At 44.6% G+C, this 27,780-nt stretch overlaps 1 pseudogene; it reads right to left on the bottom strand.

Annotated features, from left to right (window-relative positions):
* Positions 1-468: 468 nt before the first annotated feature.
* On the bottom strand, positions 469-27,162 carry LOC115162664 (eIF-2-alpha kinase GCN2-like; annotated as a pseudogene).
* Positions 27,163-27,780: the final 618 nt, after the last annotated feature.

The raw sequence follows: 27,780 nt of genomic DNA, 5'->3' as shown, positions 1-27,780 counted from the left end.
TAGTTGATGATCCCTGGTTTAGAGGACTCTATGGATGTGCAATGCAATGGCCAGACCTCAGTCAGGGATTCATGAAACGACAGACAAATACTGAGCCAGGAAGGCTTGAACGGACAACCTGAAGCATTCACACTGTGGACAGTACCTGTTTCAACATGTCAGTCACCATTTGCTCATAAACCTCAACATGAAGAAGTGAAGACTGCTCTGAAAACTCAATCACCTATTTGAGGTGCCTTTCTTCCAAAGGTTAGTTTCTTACAGCATAATGGTTTTTCCATACCATCGGAGTTCACATTCAACAGGAAAATGGAAATTCGTAGTCAGTCAAAAACCCCATAGATATCTCAGTAATAGAATGTCCATAGCTATTCATAAAGTTCCTCAGCTACGGTTGGAGCTGCTTTGTTTTATGACTATTCTTTGTTCCCGCAGACTGCTGCAATCTCACAGAAGAGAACCACAAACTGAGGGAAAATATGAGATTTAATGCCATTATTCATCATATCACTTAAAAAAATATGGAATTGGCAATTTATTTGGAAATATAGCAACACATTATCTGCAATCAAAAAAAACATTCCTCTTCAGAATGTACATTAACCGTTACACAAAGAAGATTAGAAACCATTTTTTTGCCTTCTAGTTGTAGGGAGGAGCACAAAATGCAGTGAGGTTCAGAGCTGATTGTAACTGGATCACAATTTAACACTAAAAGTTCACTTTTGCCTTTAGGTTCACAGTCTCAAAAGCAAAGTCATCTTTCTAAACAGATACTGTTTCTCTGTATAGAAAAGCGCCACAGGAAGCCTGTTGTGCTGGGAACAGCTTGGAGCTGGACCTGAGCAGTAACATCTTTGGTTTCACAGAAGAATCTTGTAGTAATCATCCTTGTAGCTGTACAAAACCACCACAGCAACCCTGCAAAGACAACACACTCATTAAGTCCCAATACCAAGGCCATTTCTCAATAACGCAATGTTTGTCCAAAACAACCGCAAATGGCCATTAGCAGGATATGTTGAAGTACACTGAGCATACAAACTATTATAAACACCTGCTCTTTCCATGACAGAATGACCAGGTGAAAGCTATGATCCCTTATTGATGTCACCTGTTAAATCCCCTTCAAATCAGTCTAGATGAAGGGGAGGTGACAGGTTAAAGAAGGATTTTTAAGCCTTGAGACATGGATTGTGTATGTGTACCATTTAGAAGGTGAATGGGCAAGACAAAAGATTTAAGTGACTTTGAACGGGGTATGATAGTAGGTGCGAGGTGCACCGGTTTGTGTCAAGAACTGCAACACTGCTGGGTTTCAACAGTGTGTATCTAGAATGGTCCACCACCCAAAGGACATCCAGCCAACTTGACAACTGTGGGAAGTATTGTGTTCAACATCTGCCAGCATCCCTGTGGAACGCTTTTGACACCTTGTAGAGTCCTTGCCCCGATTAATTGATGCTGTTCTGAGGAAGGTGTTCTTAATATTTTGTACTCTCTATGTATATGTTTCCATATGTCAAGGGAATGCATAACAATTGCTATGGACATCAACGGCAAACAACAACCTATAACTGCTTTCTTGTGAAAGCCTACCCCACCAGGTAAAGTTGGTTTGGTAAGTTTTAAGTGGCCGGTTCATTGTGGAAAAACAGCCTAATTGGACTATTCTTATTTCATTGTCACCATCATTATTGGCCCTTTCTTTTCATTCTTTAACAGGGTATTTCAGATGATCTGGCAGGCAGCGAGTTACGAGTCTGTTTTGAAGTAAATGAAAGAGTGGCTATAGCTGCTGCTCAATGACTGCGGGGCCGTATGGGCAGTATATAGGCACAGTGCAGCCAGGCGACTGTTTACTACTGTGGCCTTTGGCCCACTTTCAGTGCCTTCAGAAAGTATTCCTACCCGTTGACTTATTCCACATTTTGTTGTGTTACAGCCTGAATTCAAAATTGATTACATTTTATTTTTTTCCCCCCTCACCCGTCTACACACAATACCCCACAAAGTGAAAACATGTTTTAGAAATGTTTGCAAACAACCTTGAGTGAATACTTTGTAGAAGCACCGTTGGCAGCGATTACAGCTGTACGTCTTTCTAAGTAAGTCTCTAAGAACTTTCCCCACCTGGATTGTGCAACATTTTAATTATTGTCCTGCTGAAAGGTGAATTCATCTTCCACTGTCTGGTGGAAAGCAGACTGAACAAGGTTTTCCTCTAGGATTTTGTCTGTGCCAAACTCCATTCCATTTCTTTTTTTATCCTGAAAAACTGCTCAGTCCTTAACGATTACAAACATACCCATAACATGATGCAGCCACCACTATGCTTGAAAATATGGGTTGTGCTACTCAGTAATGTATTGGATTTGCACCAAACTTAACACTTTGTATTCAGGACAAAAAGTTAATTGCGGGGTACAGAGATGAGGTGGTCATTCAAAAATCATGTTAAACACTACTATTGCACACAGAGTGAGTCCATGGCAACTTATGTGACTTGTTAAGCAAATTTGTACTCCTGAACTTATTTAGGACTGCTATAACAAAGGGGTTGAATACTTATTGGCCCAAGACATTTCAGCTTTTCATTTTTTATTATTTTGTAAGTCCACTTTGACATTATGGGGTATTGTGTGTAGGCCAGTGACAAAACAAATCTAAATTGTATCCATTTTAAATTCAGGCTGTAACCAATAAAATGTGGAATAAGTCAAGGCGTGTGAATACTTTCTCAAGGCACTAAATCTGGCCCTCTCTGTCACCTAGTTCAAGCGAAAACAATCAAACACATAAAACCCACTGTGAATATCTCCATTGTTAGCAAATGACGGTAATTTATCAGTAAACACTTTTCCCTCACCGGTGAATGATGACACACAGGAGATTAAAACCAACTGCTCTGGATGGTTGGCAAAGAGCCCCGATAGAGCCAGAGAAATGGGCTCTTGCTTTCTTCTGTGTTATCTCCATTCACGAAAGAGAACATCCATCAAATCCTACATAGGCTCCTTGTTCTGTGCATCCAAATAAAACTAGGCAGTGAAAACCAAAAATGGAGAGGGTTTGGCCCAGTCTTTGAGCAGGGCTATAGGTAGTGAGGCTGATATTAGCTGTCCCCTGTACAGACAGCCTGCAGTGGAGCTTTAACCGTGCCTGTGACCTGGCCTATGACTCTGGGTGTCACTCACAATGGAGAAACTCAGACAGCAGTCAGACAGACAGGACAAATCCTTACCCCAAATGGAAATCTGATCATCTGAGGAGTTGGTGTTTTATAGACTGTAGTTATCTCTGACCTGATCATCTCTGAGGAGTTGGTGTATTATAGACTGTAGTTATCTCTGACCTGATCATCTGAGGAGTTGGTGTATTATAGACTGTAGTTATCTCTGACCTGATCATCTCTGAGGAGTTGGTGTTTTATAGACTGTAGTTATCTCTGACCTGATCATCTGAGGAGTTGGTGTATTATAGACTGTAGTTATCTCTGACCTGCTCTGCTTGAAGAGTTGACTGACATCCACACACCTGGAGTGTGGGCTGGGGACCTGGAGAGTGGGCTGGGGACCTGGAGAGTGGGCTGGGGTTTTCTGGTCATAAAAGGAAGTCTGGTTTTTAAAGGGCCTTCAAAGCTCTCGACCGTTTTCCTCAGGTGTCATGATTTAAAAAAAAATAAAAAGGCGAGTTATTAAGGCCTAAGTCAGACCCTGGGAGCACACAGGGGCGAGGCCATGGGGTCTACTGCCCTGCTCTCACACTCTGGCTGGCCTGGGTTTGCCTGCCCTGGAACACACAGGGCCTGAATTTTTTTTTTTTTTTTTAAAACAGCTACGCACCGTTTTAGGATTTTGAAGCAGTGGATCTCCTCACAGATGGACTTGAGGTAGCGCTGCTTGGGGAGACGTGATAGCAGACGTTTAACGCTGACGTTGAACTGCTCATCTCCATCAAACTGGAGAGAAGAGCGGCAGAAAGAGAGAGCGAAACCAGCAATCAGACATTCAACATAGCGGCTGCGATCAAACAAACAGGGGTGTTTATGTAGGTTGTAGTTACCGTGTCGGAGACTGTGTATACATTCACTCCCCCATCTGCAGTTAAATGGTGGGAAATATAAAAGATAGATCTGCAATTCCCAGGCCCTCACTGTTCTGTGGGGTAATTAGTTTGTGTGATGCATGGTTTCCTGTGTGTCTGGGCACGCACAATGTGTATTGTAATTTGTTTTATACAGTGAAAACGTTTTCTCTGACACTCACAAATCCACGTGTGATGCGAGAGGGGAACCGTATAGGACCGCCATTCATTTTGCGCGAGCGTCTGCTTAGTTATGCAACACTGCTTGTGTTCAGAGCATGTTTCTTAACACCATATAATTGACAGGGGTTCCTGGTTTCGTTTGGCAGGCCCTGCGGTCAGGAGTTTGGAATGTTAGTTTACACCTTGTCCCAGCTGGTAACTCGTGGTCTTTGTGCGAGGGGGACAGGGCAGGTGACCTAAAGGGTCCTGGCAGGACTGCTGGCGGAGGACAGAGTGAAGGTGACAAGGAAGGAAACAGGACTTCCTCCCTCCTCTATCCTGCCAAGATATCCTTTATTGACTGTTTCAGATTAGGTTATGATCAGCAGAGCTGGGTACAGACCTCCAATGATAGGAAGTTGAGAGTTCCCTTCGGCAGGTCCACCTGGGACGGAACAACAGAGGAGGTGCGTTAAGACTCCACAAAGACAATGGACGTTATCTCACCATGTACTCCCAGACCACACTGTACATAGCATGTTGTCTGTTTTCTAAGGAAGTAAATGTAACCACAGCCACAGTAACCAAATATAAACTATAAATATCAAGACACATTGCACAGTGGCAACAAAAACCAGAAGGTTCAGTTCCTTCAGCTAAAGGTGATGAAGTTAATTTGCACACTGTGCTGTATCAATTTAGTCTGTGAGCAGAACATTGCCTCATTATTCTTCATTCATGGTGCTCTCACCACCACTCAGGGCACTAGTGTAAAGGTCCCTCACAGGAAATAATAGAGCCATCAGCTCATGTTCCATCTATGCCATTATATTTTGAGAAAATTGCATCTCTCTTTAGTTAGGGGTATTACCTATGACAGACAGGTAGGATTACTGATGACGTGACCTGGAAGCAGACTTCTAGCTCTGAGTAAATACATACCGGCATCAAGGCCATTATGTCTGTAATGTTTCAAATTCAATACCTCACGCTCCAGCATCTAGCCTCTAACTCTGATGGGAACCAGACACAAACATATGGAATGACAAATGTATTTGGAGTATGTCGTATCAGTAAATACTACGCTGTATAATTTACTCGGTGAATACCTCCTTTCAAATTTACTCCAAAACCACAAATAAGCTAAATATGGTAGCAATTTAGCTCCAAATGACTTGCCCTCTCCTTTTGTTTTCTGTTTATTGTTCTGCGGCAACTGGAATCACTTTGTAGCCATCTACCTCCAGGGGAACTCTAAATCCCACTGCAAGCCGATGTTTGCTATTACAGCTATCAGCTAACTTCTGTCCTTGTATCCCTATTACACACATGGATTCAACAGATAAGATGTAAAGCGGGGGAAACAGCAAATGACTTACAGCCAGAACTTCGATGTCATTGCTCTTGTTCTATAAATTGCTAGCAAGATAATGCAATCTGGTTTGAATCTGAAAAGAAGAGGGTGAAAAAAATAAAAAAGTCATTTTTCCAATACATACAATGAAACTGGGAAACAAAAGCCACTTCATCTTCACATGCAGTTGGGCTCCATGTGAGCCAATGCCGTTTAAAACTGGGCTGGTCGCGTGCGTAAAAGCCGTCGTGTTGTCTAACCTTGACGGATGCCACAGTGCTAAAGTGAGACAGAGCTGGGAACCACAGCCAGGGAGAGTTGTCTCGTGGTTGGCTGCGTGACTGGGCTGAGCTTAATCTGTTAAAAAGTCGACTTCGGGACAGGTATGAGTGACCGGCGTGATTGATTGACAGACCTTGGTCTCGTAGCGCCGTCTGGCGCTGGAGGACACCTTCTCTGGTGAGATAAGTAACAGATTGATGTTACTGGAGGTGCTGCTCTGACGATCCTGTCAAGTCACAGCGCGCACACACACACACACACACACACACACACACACACACACACTAATGAGACCATGGGAATATGCCTGAGCTGAGCTCCTATCTGACTTAGCTGTCAGCCTTCTCACACCATCACCCAGACACCAGTAGACTGAGAAGCCATAATTGTTACCCAGACTAATACGGCCGTTGCGCTGCAATAAGGTTCACATACACTGTGCGTGTGAGCTAGAGGTGGTGTGAAATGTAACACTGTCATTAAATCACCTTGCAGCTCACATATTCACCATCACCCTTTAATTATCCATTCAACACAGCTCTAACACCATGCAGGAGCTCATATGAAATCCAACCCAGAACCAAGTCAATGGTAATGGAGGGTCATCCCTGGATACAGGGTGAAGAAGAAGGCTGTTCAACTGTACCTGAGGCATTGACGAGTGACCCCTTGGTGTTCTGAAGAGAGACAGTCTCAGAGGTTTCCCTGTTGGAGGAGAGACAAAACAGCTGTGTGAGTCTCTTTCCCCAACAACACTGAAAGTCTATTACAGAGTTTGTGCGTGGGTTAATAAACCGTGTTTTCACCGGATATTTCTCTCCTCAAAGAATTTGGTCCGACATTTCTAAACAATGTGATCCACAAGGTCAGACTCTGGAATCCTCTTCTCTGACTGCCTTTCCTTCTCAAAGGACTTGACCTGGGGACACACGGGGGACAGGGAGGGGAAAATCAGACCTGCTTCCAACACAAAACTTTCATATCAAACTAATGTATACATCAAACCATTTGGAATTCATATCAAGACCATTTACATGCACTATGCTCACAGCACAGGTGCAGTCCAATTATTGTACAAGTAGGAGAAGTAGCCAACAAAGGCAAATTACATTTCAGACTACGTAGTCAGATGCTGGCCAAGAGAATGTATCAAAGTGCTGCATTCCAGCCAGGACTTAGAATCCTATACAGTTACAGTAATGAACAGTTACTATGTAAAGAGCTTTGAGCATCTGGAAAAGCGCTATGTAAATCAATTTTCACTATAATTACCTTGATGTAGTTCCAGTCCTTGTCTGAGACAAGGGCCATGCAGGTGATGCCAGCCTGTCTACAGTGCTCCAGCATAGTCTCCTGGGACTGAACACAACGACACCGTCAGACACAGAGGGGAACAAGAAACACTAACACCAAAGCCATACTGAGAGTTAAGGCCAACTTTTAGAAATTTGAATATTGTACTAATTGTAGATATTACAGTTACATAGCATTGTTTAAATATTCCCTATGTAATGTTAAATGGGGAGCGTACATGGCAGCCATAGAACGTGTGGCTCAGTTGGCAGTGAAAGCCTTTGCAACGTCAGGGTTGTGTGTTCGATTCCCACGGGGGACTAATGCGGGGGAAAAAATACACAAAATGTATGCTCTCACTACTGTAAGTCACTCTGCTAAAATGTCAAATACATCATAATGCTCATTTGGGGTAAGGATTTGTCCTGTCTGTCTGACTGCTGTCTGAGTTTCTCCATTGTGAGTGACACCCAGAGCCCTGGGCCATAGGCCAGGTCACAGGCACGGTTAAAGCTCCACTGCAGGCTGTCTGTACAGGGGACTGAGCTAATGTCAGCCTCACTACCTATAGCCCTGCTCAAAGACGGGTCTAAACCCTCTCCATTTTTGGTTTTCACTGCCTAGTTTTATTTGGACGCTCAGAACAAGGAGCCTATGTAGGATTTGATGGATGTTCTCTTTCATGAATGGAGATAACACAGAAGAAGGCAGTTAAGAACAAATTGTTATTTACAATGACGGCCTACCCCGGCCAAACCCTAACCCGAACGATGCTGAGCCAATTGTGCGCCGCCCTACAGGACTCCCAATCACGGCCGGTTGTGATACAGCCTGGAACCGAACCAGGGTCTGTAGTGATGCGTTTAGCACGGCGTTGCAGTGCCTCAGACCGCTGCGCCACTCGAGGATAAGCCCTCCCTCAGCCCCATGTTTCTCATGTACGATGACAGTGGGATTATAGGAAAAGTAGTTTGATGTGATGCGTTTAGTAAAAGGTGGGCTGTCTGTCTAAGAGTACGAGCTGGAAGCAGTCCTGGTGGTTTAGGGGTGTGCTAAAAGCTGGGTTCAGGCAGATTTCAGTGGCTTTCCTATGGCTCATCAGCTCCTGTGAAAACAGAGAGCGTGTGCCGTACGTTTGGACAACAGGACTGGAATGTTATAATAAAAAGCAAAAAAACTCCCCTATTTCACACATCAGAGCGGGTGCTGTGGCAAGAATAGGAGAGAGATAACATGGATGGCTGAGATACCACTGGGCCATGGCAGCGTACGGTCTGGATAATTAAATGTGTGCTGGTGGAATGCTTCACTTGTGCCTCAAATTCCTCCGGAGCGGCGGAGAAGCAAGTTTTGCTTGGAATGGAGAGCTGCTCTGCCCAGTGCCCAAACCTGGGCCTGTCCAGGTAGTGTAGTCACCCGTGGCTGTGTGTGAGCAGCAGAGAGGATTTATCCTAATCAAATACAGCCAGACATGTTTCCTCCGGCAGACAGAGCTGGGTCAGACCAGAACAGTAGACTACTGAGGAACAATCTCTGTGCTGTATATCACCTCTGCTCCGCTCTGCAGCAGTCTCGCTCCCCCACCAGCTTCCTCACAGCGGCTCTATCGCTGAGACAGACAGAGAGGGCCAACCAGCTTTCTACCATATGCCTCCCAGGTGACCGCATGTGGAAAGGGTTGACCATATTTGTCTAGTAAAAGCCAGAAAGGCATTTATTTCACTGTACTTGTGCACGTGACAATAAAACTTGAAACTAGACCCAACAAAAATAAAGTGGAACCATCTCCAGACGATAAATTAGCACTTACCGGAGATTTGACCAGTAAAGCAGTGCATGTGAAAGGGGTTAACATTAGACCATGAGGAAGGCATCCTTTACAACTCTGATGTCTTGGACCGACATGCTGTCTCGCTCCAGCAGAGCAGTGTGAGCTCAGACAAAGCGAAGATTTGAATTGCTGTTGAGCAAGTTGTGATGTTGAGCAATCAGTGATGTTATAGAGTTGGCGATGGGACAACAAGAGAGCAAATGAAAAAGTAGAGAGGCAGGACACTAGAGGGTAAGAGGGAGTGAGAAAGGGTGAGAGGGCAGGGGGAGGAGAGCAGTCGGCTACACACACGGACACCTCCTGGCCTGAGATCAGGCCGTCACGTAAACATGAAGAACGTGAGAGGCATGGCCCAGCACAGTGACACGAGTCACATTCACCAGGGTGATAACTACACAGCAACACTTCTCAGGTTAGAGTTGGTCAACAGACTTCACCTTCAAACTGAAAATTAAAAAAAAAGTCTTTACAGTAACAGAGACGATGAAAGTCAGCCAAGGAAACAACTGGGCATCGTGTTTAAGAAACATGATACTCTTAACAGACTTATATGAAAGGAAACTCAAAATGGATCCCGTTTCCCTGAGTGTTTACAGTTCCACATACGGTCAAGGTAAATATCTTCACAGGCAGTTTGGTCCGCCTGTCCATGTGGGGTAGAATAGAATGGAGGTGTCGCCCCCTGTTGGTTAGGTATTGTCACGGCAGAAGGTGCTACGGGCTGCACATCACTGACCTGTGACACGTCATAGACAATATCAGCAGAAACTCCTGCTGTCCACAGCTTCTGGACCACGTTGATGGCTCGGCCCATGGAGGTGTGGCCAACTGGTACCACCAGCACGTCACATGAACTGATAGAGGGCTAGGAGACGCAGAGAGTTCGGTTAAAACGTGCTCACACACACACAGAGAGTTAGGTTAAAACATGCTCACACACACACACACAGAGAGTTAGGTTAAAACATGCTCACACACACACAGAGAGTTAGGTTAAAACACACACACACACACACACACACACACACACACACAGAGAGTTGGGTTAAAACATGCTCACACACACACACACACACACACACAGAGAGTTAGGTTAAAGCGTGCTCACACACACACACACACACACAGAGAGTTAGGTTAAAACGTGCTCTCTCACACACACACACAGAGAGTTAGGTTAAAACATGCTCACACACACACACACACACACACACACACACAGAGAGTTAGGTTAAAACGTGCTCTCTCACACACACACACAGAGAGAGTTAGGTTAAAACGTGCTCTCACACACACACACACACACACACACACACACACACAGAGTTAGGTTAAAACGTGCTCACACACACAGAGAGTTAGGTTAAAACATGCTCACACACACAGAGTGTTAGGTTAAAACATGCTCACACACACACACACACACAGAGAGAGTTAGGTTAAAACGTGCTCTCACACACACACACACACACACACACACAGAGAGTTAGGTTAAAACGTGCTCACACACACAGAGAGTTAGGTTAAAACATGCTCACACACACACACACACACACACACACACACACACACACACATTCTGAGTTAATTACAGAGGGGGTAGACCCATCAACTGTCATTGTACAGTATAGAAAAATGGGAACCTTTCCCAAAACAGCTACATTTTAGAGGCTGGATAATAACGGACATTAACTTTAATGGAGGCTCAAAATAATAAGCCATCATCAAATATGACCTTCTGTATCTGTGGGTCATTAACACTGATGAATCGTTAATAGTACTCACCGGCTCTTCCATGCTGGCCAGGGCAGCACAGACCTTGTCCAGAGCCAAACTGGCCCCTACTGCCGAAGGGACAGGAGCAGAGGACGCTGTGCCACGGAACTCAAGGATCTACAGGAAGAGAACCCTGATAAGGACTAAACCCTGATAGTTGAACACTTCCAAGGACCTGAGCAGGAGGGTGGTGAGATGGGGACATTACCAGGTGGTCGTACCTCCCTCCTGCAGCCATGATGTCTGGCACGGTGCGTCTGCGTTTCTTGATGAAGGCCACAAACTGGAAGATGACCCCACAATGGTGTTGCACCTTATAAACCAGACCCAGATTTACCACCACCTACAAGACACACAAATATGAGAGAGAATCAATCTAGAAATCCACAGGAAAAACACACGCAATGCCATTCTCTTTATACACCAGACTAAGTAAGAGTTAGGAAGTGGGAGATCTAGTAGTAGCCGTACCTGTAGCTTGACTCCCAGTCTCCTGAGCAGGCCAGTGAGTTCCTCCAGGTCTTTAATGCCCTGCTTTGCCAGCTGGGTGACTGCAGTCTTCTGTTTGGTCAGAGAGGTGATGAGGGGGACCAGGTCCTGCAGGTCTCCTTTCTGCTCTATGTATTTATACAGAGTCTGCAACTGACAGGGAGAGACAGAAAACATCAGACACAGACAAAGAAAAGACATTCTGTGGTTGAGAGCAAGGCAATGTTCAAGAAAGGCGGACCCTGAGCAGAGAAAAGTGGAGACACCAGACCGGTCATAAGCACCAGAGGCCAGAGACAACAGGAGGTATTTACACTGTTGTTGGACAGGGACAGGTTACAGAACTTGGCCTCCACCTCTCTCCTGGTCAGCTTTTCACTCTATGAACAGAGACAGGACACCATCATACCATTTTAGAGTTACAGTTGTAGAACAAAGATGTAACAGAAAACATATCAAAATGTGCGCATGCATGGTGTGCGTTTAACTTGCACATGAGCACCGTGTGCGTAGTACTAACCATGGCGTCACAGAGGATGCTGGATGCGTGGCTCAGTTTGTCCTCGGGGATGCCGCTGTGTAGCAGGATGGCCTTCAGCAGGCTGGTGTGGTTTAGGTAGATGTGGTAGTTCCTCTCCTAACACCACCCGACACAACATCTAACAACACACTATTACACCACCCAGCAGCTTCTCTCCTGGTAGAGAGAGTGGGAGTTCCTCTCCTAACACCACCCGACACAACATCCAACAACACACCATTACACCACCCAGCAGCTTCTCTCCTGGTAGAGAGAGTGGGAGTTCCTCTCCTAACAGCATCATCAAAACACAATTACACCTGTGCACAATTACAGTCCGGCCTCATCCCTAAAGCAGTACTGTAGGACTGCTCAGTGAATAACAGTAACAGGCTGGCTGCTGTCCTCTCATCCAGAGTGACATACATTCTTAAAAGCTTTCGCACACACAGAGGGGGGGGGGGGGGGGGGGGGTTATGCAGTAAGTGGTGCAATCAGGGAGAGAGGTAGACCCTTTCAGAGGGGTCCTGGAGGCATGCTGGTCCTTTAGCAGAGCAAAGCAGGCCTGGGTTCGTGCTGGGTGACCTGGGCCTCCTGCACTGTCTAGAACCCAGGGAGTGAACAGGTCTGTGACCAGAGCTAGACAGAGACTGGACAGTAGTATCTGGGCCTGAGGCGAGACAGGGAGTGTACTGTAAAGGACAATATGGTCTGTGACTTTAGCTAGACTGACAGGGGTAGTAACATGGTAAGAGGAATTACTAGACGGAGTGGTAACAGTGTGGTACCTGCAGGACACTGAACTCCTGGATAATCTCTGCGATGGTGAAAATGGTCTCAGCGTCAGGCAGCAGGCTATTAGTGACGGGGACAATGACGTCAAAGGAACACTCCAGCAGCTCCCTGGGGTGGGCCCTGTCCAGCTTTCTGGGCCGGAACACACGCTCAATGCTCCACCTGCACACTCACACCATTACATTATAATGGACATAAACACACGCTCGATGCGGTACCCACACACACACACACACACACACACACACACACACACACACACACACACACACACACACACACACACACACACACACACCATTACATTACAATGGACAAACACACGCTCGATGCGGTACCCCCACACACACACACACACACACACACACACACACACTATTACATTACAATGGACATAAACACACGCTCGATGCGGTACCCACACACACACACACACACACACACACACCATTACATTACAATGGACATAAACACACGCTTCATGCGGTACCTACACACACTATTACATTACAATGGACATAAACACACGCTCGATGCGGTATCTACACACACACACACACACACACACACCATTACATTACAATGGACATAAACACACGCTCGATGCTCCACCTGCACACACACACAGGATTACATTCAGAGGTTTATCAAAGACTGAACATGCATATGAAATGGATAGATTCAAGTATTCAGGGATTGACTGAGATTTACCTCTTGAAATGGGTAATATTACTTCTGGCCACAAATCTTGCGAATGCAATCTGGAATGGAGACAAAAGAGAATAAGTAAACAGTGCATGCAAGACGACAATAAATCACTGTGGAAACACAATTAGTCCCAGGGTTGTCCTGGCCCTAGTCCACTGAGTGCTGGGATCACTGAGGGCTAGTTAACGGAGCGTGTAGTACTTCCTGCTTCTCACCCGGAGGTCGTAGGGCAGGGTGACCAGCATGCCACTGTGGTCCATCAAGCAGGCTGGCTCACTGCCTTCATACAGCTTCCTGTTCCTGGGGAGGAGCAGGGGAGTCTGGAGACGCACAGCCCCTGGAAAGACAACCACAGATACACTACTGTAAATATATGATAACAAGTTCAGCATACACTGAACAAATTATAAACGCAAAATGCAACAATTTCAAAGATTTTACTAAGTTACAGTTTGTAAGGAAATCAGTCAGTTCAAATATATCCATTAAGCCCTAAGCTATGGATTTCACATGACTGGGAATACAGATATGCATCTGTTGGTCACAGATACTTTAAAAAGGTAGGGCGTGGATCGCAAAACAAGCCAGTATCTGGTGTGACCACTATTTGCCTCATGCAGCATGACATCTCATTTGCATAGACTTGATCAGGCTGTTGATTGTGGTCTGTGGAATGTTGTCCCACTCTTCAATGGCTGTGTGAAGTTTCTGAATATTGGCGGGAACTGGAGCACGTTGTCGATCCAGATCATCCCAAACATGCTCAATGGGTGACATGTCAGGTGAGTATGCAGGCCATGGAAGAACTAGGACAATTTCAGCTTCCAGGAATTGTGTCCAGATCTTTGCGACATGGGGCTGTGCATTATCATGCTGAAACATGAGGTGATGGCGGTGGATGAATGGTATGGCAATGGGCCTCAGGATCTCGTCACGACGTCACTGTGCATTCAAATTGCCTTTGATAAAATGCAATTGTGTTCGTTGCCTGTAGCTTATGCCTTCCCATTACATAACCCCACCATGGGGCACTCTGTTCACAACACTGGAATCAGCAAACCTCTCGCCCACACAACGCCATTCATGCAGTCTGCCATCTGCAGTTGAAACTGGGATTCATCCGTGAAGGGCACACTTCTCCAGCGTAGCAGTGCCCATCGAAGGTGAGCATTTGCCCACTGAAGTCGGTTATGTATGTGTGGGAACGCCTTCAAGACTGTTGGAAAAGCATTCCAGGTGAAGTTGGTTGAGAGAATGCCAAGTGTGTGTAAAGCTATCATCAAGGCAAAGGGTGGCTACTTTGAAGAATCTCAAATATATTTTGATTTGTTTAACACATGATTCCATATGTGTTATTTCATAGTTTTGATGTCTTCACTATTATTCTACAATGTAGAAAATAGTAAAAATAAAGAAAAACCCTTGAATGAGTAGGTGCTCTAAAACTTTTGACTGGTACTGTATGTGAACAGATGTTGAAGTCAAGGCCCCAGTGAGGTCTTCATAGCAGCAACTTTAAAGTGGAATGGGTCAAGTCATTTGCCCAAGAGAGTAAACGACTTCAGCTCTTAAAATAGGAGTCTGAATCTGGACTCACCATGTTTCTTGAAGATCCTGGTGATTGTTTCGTACACATACGGTTGCAATTTGGCACTGTTGAAATTAAAGTTGCCCTGCAGCAAAACAAAACGCAGTCTGTTAGGAATCAAAAGGCATCGATGAAAGCTCAAACAGTCCCGCCATTATATGAACCAGATGACAGGAGATCTGTATGATCACAGAAGCAGCATCATTACTGTGTCTACAGTGACACCTACAGGAGGAGATGGGTAGCTCTTCCTACTTTGGACTATTGGACCACTCTATTCTGCGTTCAACAATTTCTTCAATACCTGTCTGTCAAAAACAATGGTTTGATATGCTATGACGTGGTAGAGAGGAGAGTGATGCCCAAGTATTCATGTCTGGTTGGCTTTGGGTTGTGTTTGTGTGGTAGTCGTGCTAGGCCAGGTTTGAGGGTCTGCTCCACTGCGTCAGTGGGTAGGCCTGGTACCTTGCCCGGAGCAGTAGGCCTGGTACCTTGTGGAGGACGATATCGTAGGTGTAGTCCATGACGGGGGAGGTGATCTGGGAGAACAGCTGGTTGACCATGGTGCGGTAGGCCTTGCCATTGACGTTAGCCATGGTGTGCTGCAGGACCTCGTGGAGCTCCGACTACTCCATCTGGGGCGGGGGCAGCAGATCACCCTTCAGGAGCTCCTGGGCCGTGGGACGCAGGGCCGGGTCATGGTTCAGCAGCCAGCCAATAACCTTCCTCTGAGATAAGACACAGGGCTAAGGATCAGTCTATCAAAGTCAAACTGCCTATACTGTGTAATGTCACTCAGTTTGGTTTCGTTAACAACTTCCCATTGCGGGACTATAAAGTGAACTACTACTTGTACATAGTTTCATACAACTTCAGGGAGCTAAGAGTATAACGAATTGAATACGTCCTTCCTCACCTGCGTTCCACTCTTACACTCAGGGAAATCTTCAGGGAAGTTGATGTCCTCCTGCAGAGTGGAATGAGAGTACTGGGACAGTGATGAGCAAGTGAGACCCTTCCCGTGGCCCCCCCACCCGTCTGTGTTCTCTGCGCTGGACAGACTGACCATGCGCAGCTGGCTCAGGACTGCGTTTCGTTCAGAGCCGGTGGTCATGGGTCGGTAGGACATCTCAAACAGGATAATACCCAAGCTAAACAGATCCACTTTCTAAGGAGAAACACAGATCACGGGATGAGCCCTCTTCCCTTTACATCTGGTATATACAATCAATCCTGAATGATATATTTCCTAGTGAGGATACAGTAACACTGTTGGAAAACCTTGAACTACCTCTAAACAGATAGAGGACACTAGTCTATGCTCCACCCAGGAGTCAAGGCCCTTAAGTCATTACAAGATATTATAATTCCTAGACTACTTTTGAGATTACTTTTTTGGATGAATGATTGTACTGAGACAGTTTCTTAAAATCTTTATTTTATTCTTCTGAATTGATGTTGGTGTGTGTTCCATTCATATTTCTTGCCTGGTTGTAAGTGGCTTTGGTATTTCCTTGCACCTCTGGACTGACATATAGGGCAGTACCTACCATACCAGTCATATTCCCTGTTCAGAAATAAAAGATATATAATCAATTTTGCAAATATATAGTCACAGACCCTGAGACACTTTAGAAGCCAGTTAGATAAGGATGGATTTACCTGTTGGGTCCGGTTTGAGAATCAGAAAAGAGCCACTCTCCTCAATATCCAGTATGCTTGCTGCGGCCTGTAGGGAAGAGATGATTTCTACAGTCAAAGTCCGTTCTTTGTTCATTCTTGAGTTATTTGGGAAACACAGAACAAGAAATACTCAAACTTTTTTTAAAGCGTCAACATTCCACTTCTGCCAGAAGATTCCGACCCTACAGTTTCGCTTGTTTACACTGAGCTGCACTGGGGTCGGAAACACCATCATGTTTAGATTAAGATTTGTGACTGATGACTTGAAATTGCCTTGATTGTTGACCAATGACCAGTCATCAGCATTGGCGCAAAGGCAGGCTTGCATATCCAGAGATTATGGACCAGAAAGCACCTGCTTAAGTAGGCCTACATTATTTCATTGATCATTTCCTATTTCAGATAGGCCTAGGTGGCTACTGGCTGGCTATATGTCTAACTGTATGTCTAGCTGTAACATTGCACTGCTTTCAATATTATGGGACGATAACATATTATGGCGAATTAATTATGGTATTTCTGAGGAAGAAAAGGGCTACCCAGTTCAGTTGGCAATGCGCATTGGAAATGACTCAACTACAAATGCAGGCGAAAGACACAGTTTATTTCTGTATATTGCGTTTTGAAAATGCATCAGCGTTTATGGCTATAATGAGAAGTTACATTTGTGCAGCTGTTGTGCGTGCATGGTCGCGAACTTTGAAACACTGCTTTTTGGGGGTTGCGAGACAAAAAGAGTTTGAGAACCACTGAGCTAGCAAACAGACTGCTGATTTGCTGTACAGGTATAGGATTGGGCGCAGTGTAATCATCAAATTGTAGGGAGAGAGGATTGCCATAAATATACAGCAACATATTTTTGGAGGTGATCAAGAATACTAACTGTTTACAAGCTCACCAGAAATGGAGCATCAAGCAACAATTACTAGCATAGGCCTTAGTGGTCTTCTGGTATGTCAAAATTGCTTGAAAATAATAATTGACTTATGAAGCTTGCCTTTGGAATTTCTTATTAACATTATTACATCATCTAAATGTGTTATAGACAAAATAATGAAAAGGGCTGTCTGGTAGCCTCAATAAATAGACAAAGATTTGTAATTGAACAAGTCATTGCATGTATAGATTATTTTTTAGTTGACTTGAAAACAAACTTGACTACTCGACTTGACTTGCGCTTATAATGCACGACTTGAACAAAACTTTAAACTCGACCCGTTCTATTTGGGACTCGACTTGAGAACACGCCTTTAGAGACCTCAACATGAACTTCAAGGTATCAGTTAATGAATCTCCATCACCAGGAGACAGCGGAACCCGAGGACATTAAGGCATACCACATTAGCAGGATGGTCTGTAGCCAGGCCAAAGTCTCCAATTTTCACATGGTCCTGAGAGTCCAAGAAAAATGTTGACGGGCTTGAGGTCTCGATGAATCATCCCCTGTTGGAAGGATGGAGGTGATCAATTAGTGCTAATTGGAACCATTGCTGAAAGCGTGTCACATGCATGCCATCATTGTTGTTCTAAGCCGTGCTTTGACAGCTTGGAAGGAAGGAACATGCATACCAAAACATTTGAGTGTGTGAGGAAAAAAAGAAGAGGATCCTTTAAAACAGCTTTGCATCAAACATTTCAAAACACTATGAATAAATTCATAATTCCCATAGATACAATTTTGCAAAGGTGGAGAATGAGTCATCATTAATTCCTACAGGACAAATTATATCCCACTTCAATTTCCACTATGAACCTAGAAAACCCTTTGACATTGGGATCTGAAGAATTAGCAGATACTTGGAGTGGAACTGTAGAATCACAAGCAGTGACTGTCCTGGACTCCCTCCTTCCTAACCGAATGTGACAGGACAGTCCCACCTCTCTCCTCAAAGTCTCTGATCTTAAACGTTACATCTCTGTTCCACACCCTAAAGCAGACATTGAACCCTGCAGTACACTCTGAGGAGGACATTAATTAGGGGAGACGGAGGGTTCACAGACACACCTGTTGGTGGATGTAAGCCAGGCCATCCAGGATCTCCCTGAAGAACCTCCACAGGCGACTTTTGTCCTGATGGAGACCCTGGTCAATGGTGTCTCGTAAAGTGCTTTTTTCACAGTATTCCATCTGGAGGAAGGAGAGAACACAGGTTAGATATTAGACATAGAACAGTGTCCTCTAGTGGGGTATTAGTTGAGTGCTAGTGAACGGAGCTTTACCTGGATGTAAAGATAAAGAGAGTCTGTGCTCTTTATCGTGTCACCACCCATTCTATTGCTTGGCTCTTCCTGAGGGATGCCGGTTACATTGATTCAGTTGATGAAAATAACACACAACTTGGTGATAATATATGAGACTGAATTCAAGGTGCGCTTATGTCAACTTTTCAAGACTGCCTTTTTTTTTACACAAGTACACTCAGAGCTCCAAAATGGTATATCATGTAGTCGAGGGGAAACATGGGAAAGTTATGCTTCTTTGAAATCTGATTAATGTGTTCTCCTACTTTGGAGAAAAGTAGGAGAATAATGCCCTTGAACGATTTTCACGCTTTCTAGAGAGCTCTTCTTTGTTTACGCCCCTATTAAGCATCGTTCACAACCTCGTATGCCTTAGCCCCACCCATTTCTTTAAGAATTCACATGTAAAAGCACAAGTCTGTATGGCATTGTCCTCCAGGAAGTAATATTTCTATTATCTCAGCCAATCATGGATCTTGCCTTTCTCCACACATACAGTGCTTTTTCAATGGCTAAACTAGGCTCATCATTTAAATGTTTCATTCATATTTACAGATCCCATACAAGTTTGCAATTAAGGCATATGAAAGTTCACATGTTCAAGAAGGTGATTCTGCACAAAACATATATAAATAAATAAATAGTGGCCTTACTGTAAAGTAGGGAATGTAGTCAAATGCCTATGATTCTGAATCGGGTCACATAAACACTAACCTGGGATACGCTGCCATCTCCATTGTCAAAAATGATGTCACTCTCTGAGTCACTGTTTGATGGGCTAGACGCAAACAAACCAAAACAAATACTAAAAGTAAATCATTTTAGTTCCATATATCAAGTTCACAGAGCATATACTACATGAAACGAACCTCCGAGATGCTACTATACCGTCAAGACTATTTTGTACTGCACACTCCAATAGTTCTAATGCCTTAGGAGAACTCAAAGGAACGAGGCACAGAAAACATCATCATCCTCGTCGCTGGACTTGTGACCACTGCACTTGGCGCTAGAGGACCTCTCGATGGAGGTGCTCCACTCCACCGAGCTTGCCGTGGCAGGGAGTAGGGCGTTACCCTCCACATTGTCAAGCATGCTGATTCTGAGCTCAATGAGGCCCAGAGAAGGGGCTCGGACCTGAGGCGGTTTCTCCGCTGTGCTCCGGGTCTCGGAGCTGTCTGAGCTCAGTATCCCCATGGAGGAGGTCTCGTGCCTCTCGATCCAAGCGTTGTAGTAGCGGACGATGTTCTCATGGCTGAGGCGCGACAGCAGCGTCACCTCACCTTTGATCCTACGGAACTGCTTACTGGCCGGGTTCACCTGGATACGCTTCACAGCATAGTAACATCCATCCAACTTGTTCTGGACCTACACATAGCGAGAGGATGGAAAGAGACAAAGAGATGGGTCAGGAGACAAACATTTTGTGAACAATAACCATGGACTTAATAAAAGGGAAAGGCTATGAATGCTACTGTCAGCTATGCTATATTAAAACACGGGTTGCCTTGATAACGGCACCAAAAGCTCCTTTCCCCAGCAGCTGTAACTCCTCAAACTCGTTGAAGTAGCGTGAGAACTGCCTCTGCAGCCCAGTGCTGAACGGCGCATTGAGGATGTGACTGTGAGGGATGACCGACGACGCAAAGTCATCCCCATTGTCTGGGAGAGGACAGAATACAGCCGTTAGGATTCTACATAGTGATCAAGCCTCTTAAAAAAAAAAAAGGCAACCATTTATTCACAACATTATAGTCTTGGAGACTGAAAATATCTAGCGGCCCTGATCTGAACACAGTTGTCACCTTCTGGACTAGCGTCCTGGCACTGTGGAGGGGTCTTCGGAGGTGGAGGGTTGAGGAAGGGGTGGTCCAACAGTTGCTGGGTGTTCCAGCGGTCAGCATCATTCAGACACACACACCTACCACACAGAACAGAGAATGGTGCACATTTAGCATGGAAACATCCAAAAGAACAGAGCTGACATTCCTGGCGTGGCCCGTCAACATTTCATCCTCTGGTCCACATTGTGTTACTCTGCATCCACACAGCAGTACATTAAGACTGGCACCCAAATACAGAGGACGAGATCTGACAGTCAAGCCCTGATTAACACACAGTCCATGGTGGAATGCTAATACGTCAAAAAAGGTACAGGAAGGTTAAACACATCTAAATGAACATGTGTGTTCACTGTGTATAGTTTTCATCAACTGAATAGAAAAGCAGAGAAGTTTCCTAAATCATCTAGCTAACCATTGAAAAACCATGCGCTAATGAGTCAAAATCTGTAAAAAAAAAAAAAACATTTTCATTTAGAATTTAAACACAGGAAAAATGAACGTTTTAATTGCCACCATAAAAATGTGAGGTCCAGGCATGGAAGTGGATAAGACTAGCTGTCTGGCCAAACTGAATGGATGGTTCTTGTCAGGCAGGCATACCTGTTGAGGAAGTCCTGGAAGTCAGCGGGCAGGCTGGTGGGCACAGACACCGGGAACTCCCTGACCTCCTCGCCCTGGCTAAGTGCCAGCAGCATCAGCCCCAGGCTCCACACGTCCCCTTTCTTCCCAGCCTTGGTGGGCACTGTGTCCTCACAGAAGCGCACACAGGCCTCCTGAAAGATGTCCTCCTTGCAGAGGTCGCCCAGTCTCTTGGAGAGGCTGTAGTCTGTGAGACGCACGTTGCCCAGGTGGTCCAGCAGCACGCTGGAGGCGCCCAGCTGCTTGTGGACAACAGAGTTGGAGTGGAGGTAGTCGAGGGCAGCCAGGAGCTGGGTGGTGTGCAGGCGGAGGCGCTCCAGGGGGATGGCGGTCTGGCTGGCCAGGCTCTGGCTCAGACTGCTGCTGACCCCCACATGCTCTACCAGCAGGTCCACCACCAGGCAGTCATCCCTCTCACTGGAGCTCAGAGCCTGGTAGTGCACCAGGTTAGGGTGTTTCAGCTTCAGTAGGGAGTTCAGCTCACTCTCCGCACCGTGGATCTATAAATAAATGGGCAGATGGTATTGCTTAGTGTGTAGGCCTCTGTTCCAATATCTTGACATCTATTAGTACTACATCTGATGGCAGGATCTAAGCTAGGAATTACTCACCTGCTTTTTACAATTGTCAATCTTCCCCTTTTCCTCACTGGTGAATAACTTGCCAATCTTCTTGTTCCAGCGTAGGATCCACTCGTATACTACGGCAAACTCTCCGTTGGTCGCGTCGAACGCATTATAAACATTACGGCCAAGCCTCTCACTCTCCCCTGCCAGAGACACAGAGACAGCATATTGAGGCACATAACTCAACACTGACAGTACAGTAAACTACAACACAGAAACCATAATGAGATTTACAGGGAATTTTAAGCTCTTACCGAGGCACTTTCCTCTATGCACCATGAGATCCCCAAGGGTACTGTTGCTGAAGTAAAGCACTTCCTGTGAGCGTGGGCTATCCTCGCTGCATGTGTCTCGTCTGGTTACAACAAAAACAGCATGCAGTGTTAGCTAAGGGTAGTTCAGGCACAGAGCTAAATATTATTTACACGTGGCTGTTAATGCCTGTGGAGGGTGTTGGAGTTGGTCAGTCTCCGGGGATTGGTCCCTCTTCTGGGCTCAGTAAGCTCAGGTGGAGGCCCAGGGGAATAAGATGAGCTTCCCAATACAGAACTGTCTACGGCAGGCTGTTCCATACTCTCAAGGCGCTCCTGGGCAGTCACAAAGCCAAAATATGGTTAAATCAAAAGTTTATTTCAGGCTCTGTTTTGCATTTCAGGTTCTATTTTGCATTTTTTTTGTTTTTATTATTAAAAAGGTGCATTTCAGGTCTAATGGAACATGGTTTTAAATAATATATTCATTGATGATCATTAGCCTAAAAACATACATAGTTAATAATTCCAATCAATTTTCCAGAGGAGTAATAAGAATTGCTTATCTACTAAAACAGCACGAGTTTGCAAAATGTGCACATTTGAAGAATATGAAGGCACCTGTTTGGCAATGTCTTTTTTACTCTTCTCCTCTCGTTTCTCCTCCTCTCTCGTTTGGATTACAGCCATGATCTCAGATTGCTTTAGACAAGAATGAGTTGAGAGGTACAGTGAGGAGGACAGTAAGTGTGTGTGTGTGTGCGTGCGTGCGTGTATGAGCATGCATCCTCACCGTCTGCTCCTCCTGCCTGCGGCGTTGGTCCAGTTTCTCCTGCTCCTCCAGGGCTAGCCTCTCCTGCTGCAGCCGCTGGTTCTTCAACATCTCCTCATGAAAGGAGCTGGAGGGAGGCTTGTTGTGTTCACTAAGGAACACCTGGACATGGTCGGCCAGCTCATAGATCATCACCTGGGGGAAGAGAGGGGTGATGATGGGACAAAAAATATTTTCTGTCACATTGCAAAATGGCACAGGATTTCATGGGTCATCTACTCCTAACTACGAGTAGATATACTATTCAGATCTACATGTTTGGTTCAGAGTGGATTTGTCTGTAGGCATCCGTCTGTCTGCCTGTATATGTCTATCTCACCTCCCCACATCGCTCTGCAGCCAGTTTAGTGAGCTAGGTCTGGAGGCTCTGGAGGTTGTCATTGGAGAGACCTTTGGCATTCTTCAGCTCAAACTCTGGAGGTCTGTCGCCCAAGCAAACAACAAACGTGAATTATTGCTATGCATCTATAACATTTTGCTTAAAAAGGGATTGTCAGGGCCTCCCGGGTGGCACAGTGGTCTAAGGCCATTGTGCCACCAGAGATTCTGGGTTCGAGCCCAGGCTCTGCCGCAGCCGGCCACAACCAGGAGGCTCATGGGCGACACACAATTGGCCCAGCGTCATCCGGGTTAGGGAGGGTTTGGCCGGCAGGGATATCCTTGTCTCTTCACGCACTAGCGACTACTGTGGCGGGCCGGGCGCAGTGCACGCTGACCAGGTCGCCAGGTGTACGGTGTTTCCTCTGACACATTGGTGCGGCTGGCTTCCTGGTTGGATGTGCGTTGTGTCAAGAAGCAGTGCGGCTTGGTTGGGTTGTGTTTCGGAGGACGTATGGCTCTCGACCTTCGCCTCTGCCGAGTCCGTACGGGAGTTGCAGCGATGAGACAAGACAGTAACTACTACCAATTGGATACCATGAAATTGGGAGAAAAAGGGGGTAAAATAAATAAAAAATTAAAAGGATTGTCAGGCGATGGTACCAAACCAAAAGAGATGTTGACTGTACATTTGTGCCTAGCTCTCCAGAACCCAAGGGGGCTTACAGCATGTCCCCCTCTTGGGGTCGCACCTGAAGGTATGGACCTGGCTCCATGTCCCGACGCTCTGTTTTAACGTTTAGAAACATTGCTAATCTTCACTTGCAATATGTTTTTGGAAACCTTTGGAACTTATAATTTCTCACTTATAAAAAGGTTATTTCAATACAAAAGATACACTTATTGTACGCAGTTTAGCAAAGTTGCATCCGGCTTTGTTTTCCCACAGCCATGACACATGCTCCCACCTTGCGCTCGCATTTCCATTGGGTCATTCCATTTAACATTTCCGTCTGGATCGCGTTTTTCAAAATACAGTCGGGAGTAACTTTGCTAAACTGCGTACAGTAAGTTTATCTTCTGTATTTGAAAAACGCTCATATGAATGTTAAAAAGTTCCAAAGGTTTCCAAAACCATATCACGAGCAAGGCATATTTATGTTTAGACAGAGCATTTGGCCAGCGTTGGGCAGTATCAGAGGCTATTGTCAGGGCATTTACCTCAGGCGGCATACAGCTACAGTGCCTTCAGAGAGTATTCATACCCCTAGACTTATTCCACATGTTGTTGTGTTACAGCCTGAAATCAAAATTGATTAAATAGATTTTTTTTCCTCTCACCCATCTACACACAATACCCTATAATGACAAAGTGAAAACATGTTCTTAGAAATTTGGGCAAATTTCAAATGAAATACAGACATCTAATTTTCATAAGTATTCACACCCCTGAGTTAATACATGGTAGAATCACCTTTGGCAGCAATTACAGTTGTGAGTCTTTTTGGGTAAGTCTAAGAGATTTGCACACCTGGATTGTACAATAGTTGATCATTATTCTTTTTCTTAAAAAAAAAAAAAACATTTTTCAAGCTCTGTCAAGTTGGTTGTTGATCATGGCTAGACAGACATTTTCAAGTCTTGCCGTAGATTTTCAAGCCGATTTAAGTCAAAACTGTAACTACTCAAGAACATTCAATGTCGTCTTGGCAAGCAACTCCAGTGAATATTTGGCCTTGTGTTTTAGGTTATTGTCCTGCTGAAATATGAATTTGTCTCCCAGTGTCTGTTGGAAAGCAGACTCAACCAGGTTTTTCTGTGCTTAGCTCTATTCAGTTTATTTTTATCCTAAAAAAACTCCCTAGTACTTGCCGATGACAAGCATACCCATAACATGATGCAGCCACCACCATGCTTGAAAATATGAAAAAAATACTCTGATGTGTTGTGTTGGACTTGCCCTAAACATAATACTTTGTATTCAGGACATAAAGTTCACTTCTTTGCCACATTTTTTGAAGTTTTACTTTAGTGCCTTATTGCAAACAGGATGGATGTTTTGGAATATTTTCACTCTGTACAGGCTTCCTTCTTTTCACTCTGTCATTTAGTTAGTATTGTGGAGTAACTACAATGTTGTTGATACATCCTCAGTTCTCCTATCACAGCCATTAAACTCTATAACTGTTTCAAAGTCACCATTGGCCTTATGAGCGATTTCCTTCATCTACGGCAACTGAGTTAGGAAGGACGCCTGTATCTTTGTAGTGACAGGGTGGATTGATACACCACCCAAAGAGTAATTAATAACTTCACCTTGCTCAAAGGGATACTCAAAGTCTGCTTATTTATTTTAATTTGTACCCATCTAACAATAGGTGACCTTATTTGCGAGGCATTGGGAAACCTCCCTGGTCTTTGTGGTTAAATCTGTGTTTGAAATTCACTGCTCCTCTGAGGGACCTTACTGATAATTTGATGTGTGGGGTACAGCGATGAGGTAGTCATTCAAAAGTCTTGTTAAACACTGTTATTGCACACAGTCTCAATGTAATCCATTTTAAATTCAGGCTGTAACAACAAAATGTGGAAAAAGTAATGGGGTGTGAATACTTTCTGAAGGCACTGTATGTGGAATCACCCAATTTAATGTAATTGGAGTCATGATAGGATAGGGGTCATACAGTCTTCCTAATGCCAGAGGTGTATACTCAACAATAGTATGCAACATTGTAAACATCTGAATCTAGGGAAAGGAATATTCCATGACATATCCATCCCATTGATGGATTGAGTAACGATACTCACACATCAGGGTACGTAGGTGGGCATTGGACCTGCAGCTCCACTGTCACATAACTTTCCTTCCCATTGCTTAGTCCATTAGGTCGCAGGCACAGGTATACCTCTGGTGGCCGTTTGATCTTGATGAGGAGAAAACAGAGAGGATCATGGAAACCTAGCCACAAATAGACATGCATGGCGTTTGTGTAATTAGCACAACTTTGCTTCTGCAAGTTAGCAATAGTGATGGACATTCCGAGTCTTATCGGTGAGTCGCCTCGTTTGGCTCTGTTCACGTTAAAGTGTTCACGTAAAAGAGCCGGCTCATTTGGCTCCAAAACAGCTGTTCGTTCAAAATGCTTCAAAATGCTTTACCAAATTGCAAATCTACAATGTAATGCGCAAAAGATAGGCTACCATTATGTCAGATCGTGAAATGCTCCTTCAAATATTGTTTTACCTGGACAAATTATTAGATTTCTTCTACTACGCCCTCCCCACTATTTATTGCTTCTTCAGTGAGGATTCACCTTCTTTCGACAATTATTTTGTAATTTATCTGCAGAAAACCGTTGTTTTGAGCTCAAAAAGCAGTAACAGTATGCAAATCAGGGAGCCAGGTGAACGGCTCTTTTACCGATTCAACTTTTTGGGCAAAAAGTTGCTACTATCTATTCATAAATCACTTGTGTTGAAAGTAGGCCAACCTTCCATGGATGATTATTACGCAGATTATTAAAATCTTCTCCAAAAATTGATGCAAGCGCTTCTAGTTCGTTTTCCTGTTGTACAGAATAGTTGTCGGCCCATGTAGTCTGATGACAACTCATCCTAACTGCGCTACATGCGCACTCATGTCTCGCGCACACACCCCTCTAAATATCGAGGCGATTTAAAAACAACGTAACACTCGTCTTTTGTTACTTCCAAACATTACATTATCAATATTGAATAAAGTTACGCGATTGACATTGTATCTGGTTCGAAAACGTTGAACTTCCAGCATTGACTGCACCACGTATTCACAACATTGTTGCAACACTTAGCCAGAGGCGTAAGATGAAGCGATACATACCACTCACATTTTATTTGTATGGTTTTTATACTGTCAAGGAACTAAGCATTGGCGCCTATGAGAGAGCCACCCCGTTAAAAAAGACCGGAACTTAATGGTAGGCGGCCTTCTTCTTCGTCTTTGGTACTATGGCGCTCCACAAACAAATGTTATAGGTGCATACCGCCACCTACTGTATTGGCTGTGTATCATTCTACTATTCTGTAGTATGAATTTTCCCTACCAGCTAACCCTACACCCATTTCAACCTCATCACCGATAAACGGCCTTCTTCTTCTTCAAGGGTTTTATTGGTGGACTACATACAAAAATATGTATTATCGCCACCTACTAAGATACTTTAAAGAATAAAAAATGAAATATATAATACACACACACACACACACACACACACACACATATATATATATATATTTTTTTTTTAAACGAAACAAAAGTCAATGTACTCCTTCACTTAGTCAAATGTACTCAGATCTCTACACAGGCTCTGGGGCCTGAGAGGGGAAGCATCTTCAGACATTATTCAAGTTTCAAGTTTCAAGTTTTAATATCACATGCACAAGTACAGTGAAATGCCTTGCTAACTCAAACCCAACAATGCAA

Source organism: Salmo trutta, chromosome 25 (assembly GCF_901001165.1).
Source record: "Salmo trutta chromosome 25, fSalTru1.1, whole genome shotgun sequence".
NCBI lineage: Eukaryota > Metazoa > Chordata > Actinopteri > Salmoniformes > Salmonidae > Salmo > Salmo trutta.
Note: the sequence above shows the minus strand (reverse complement) of the source record. Positions and strands in the feature narration are given on the sequence as shown.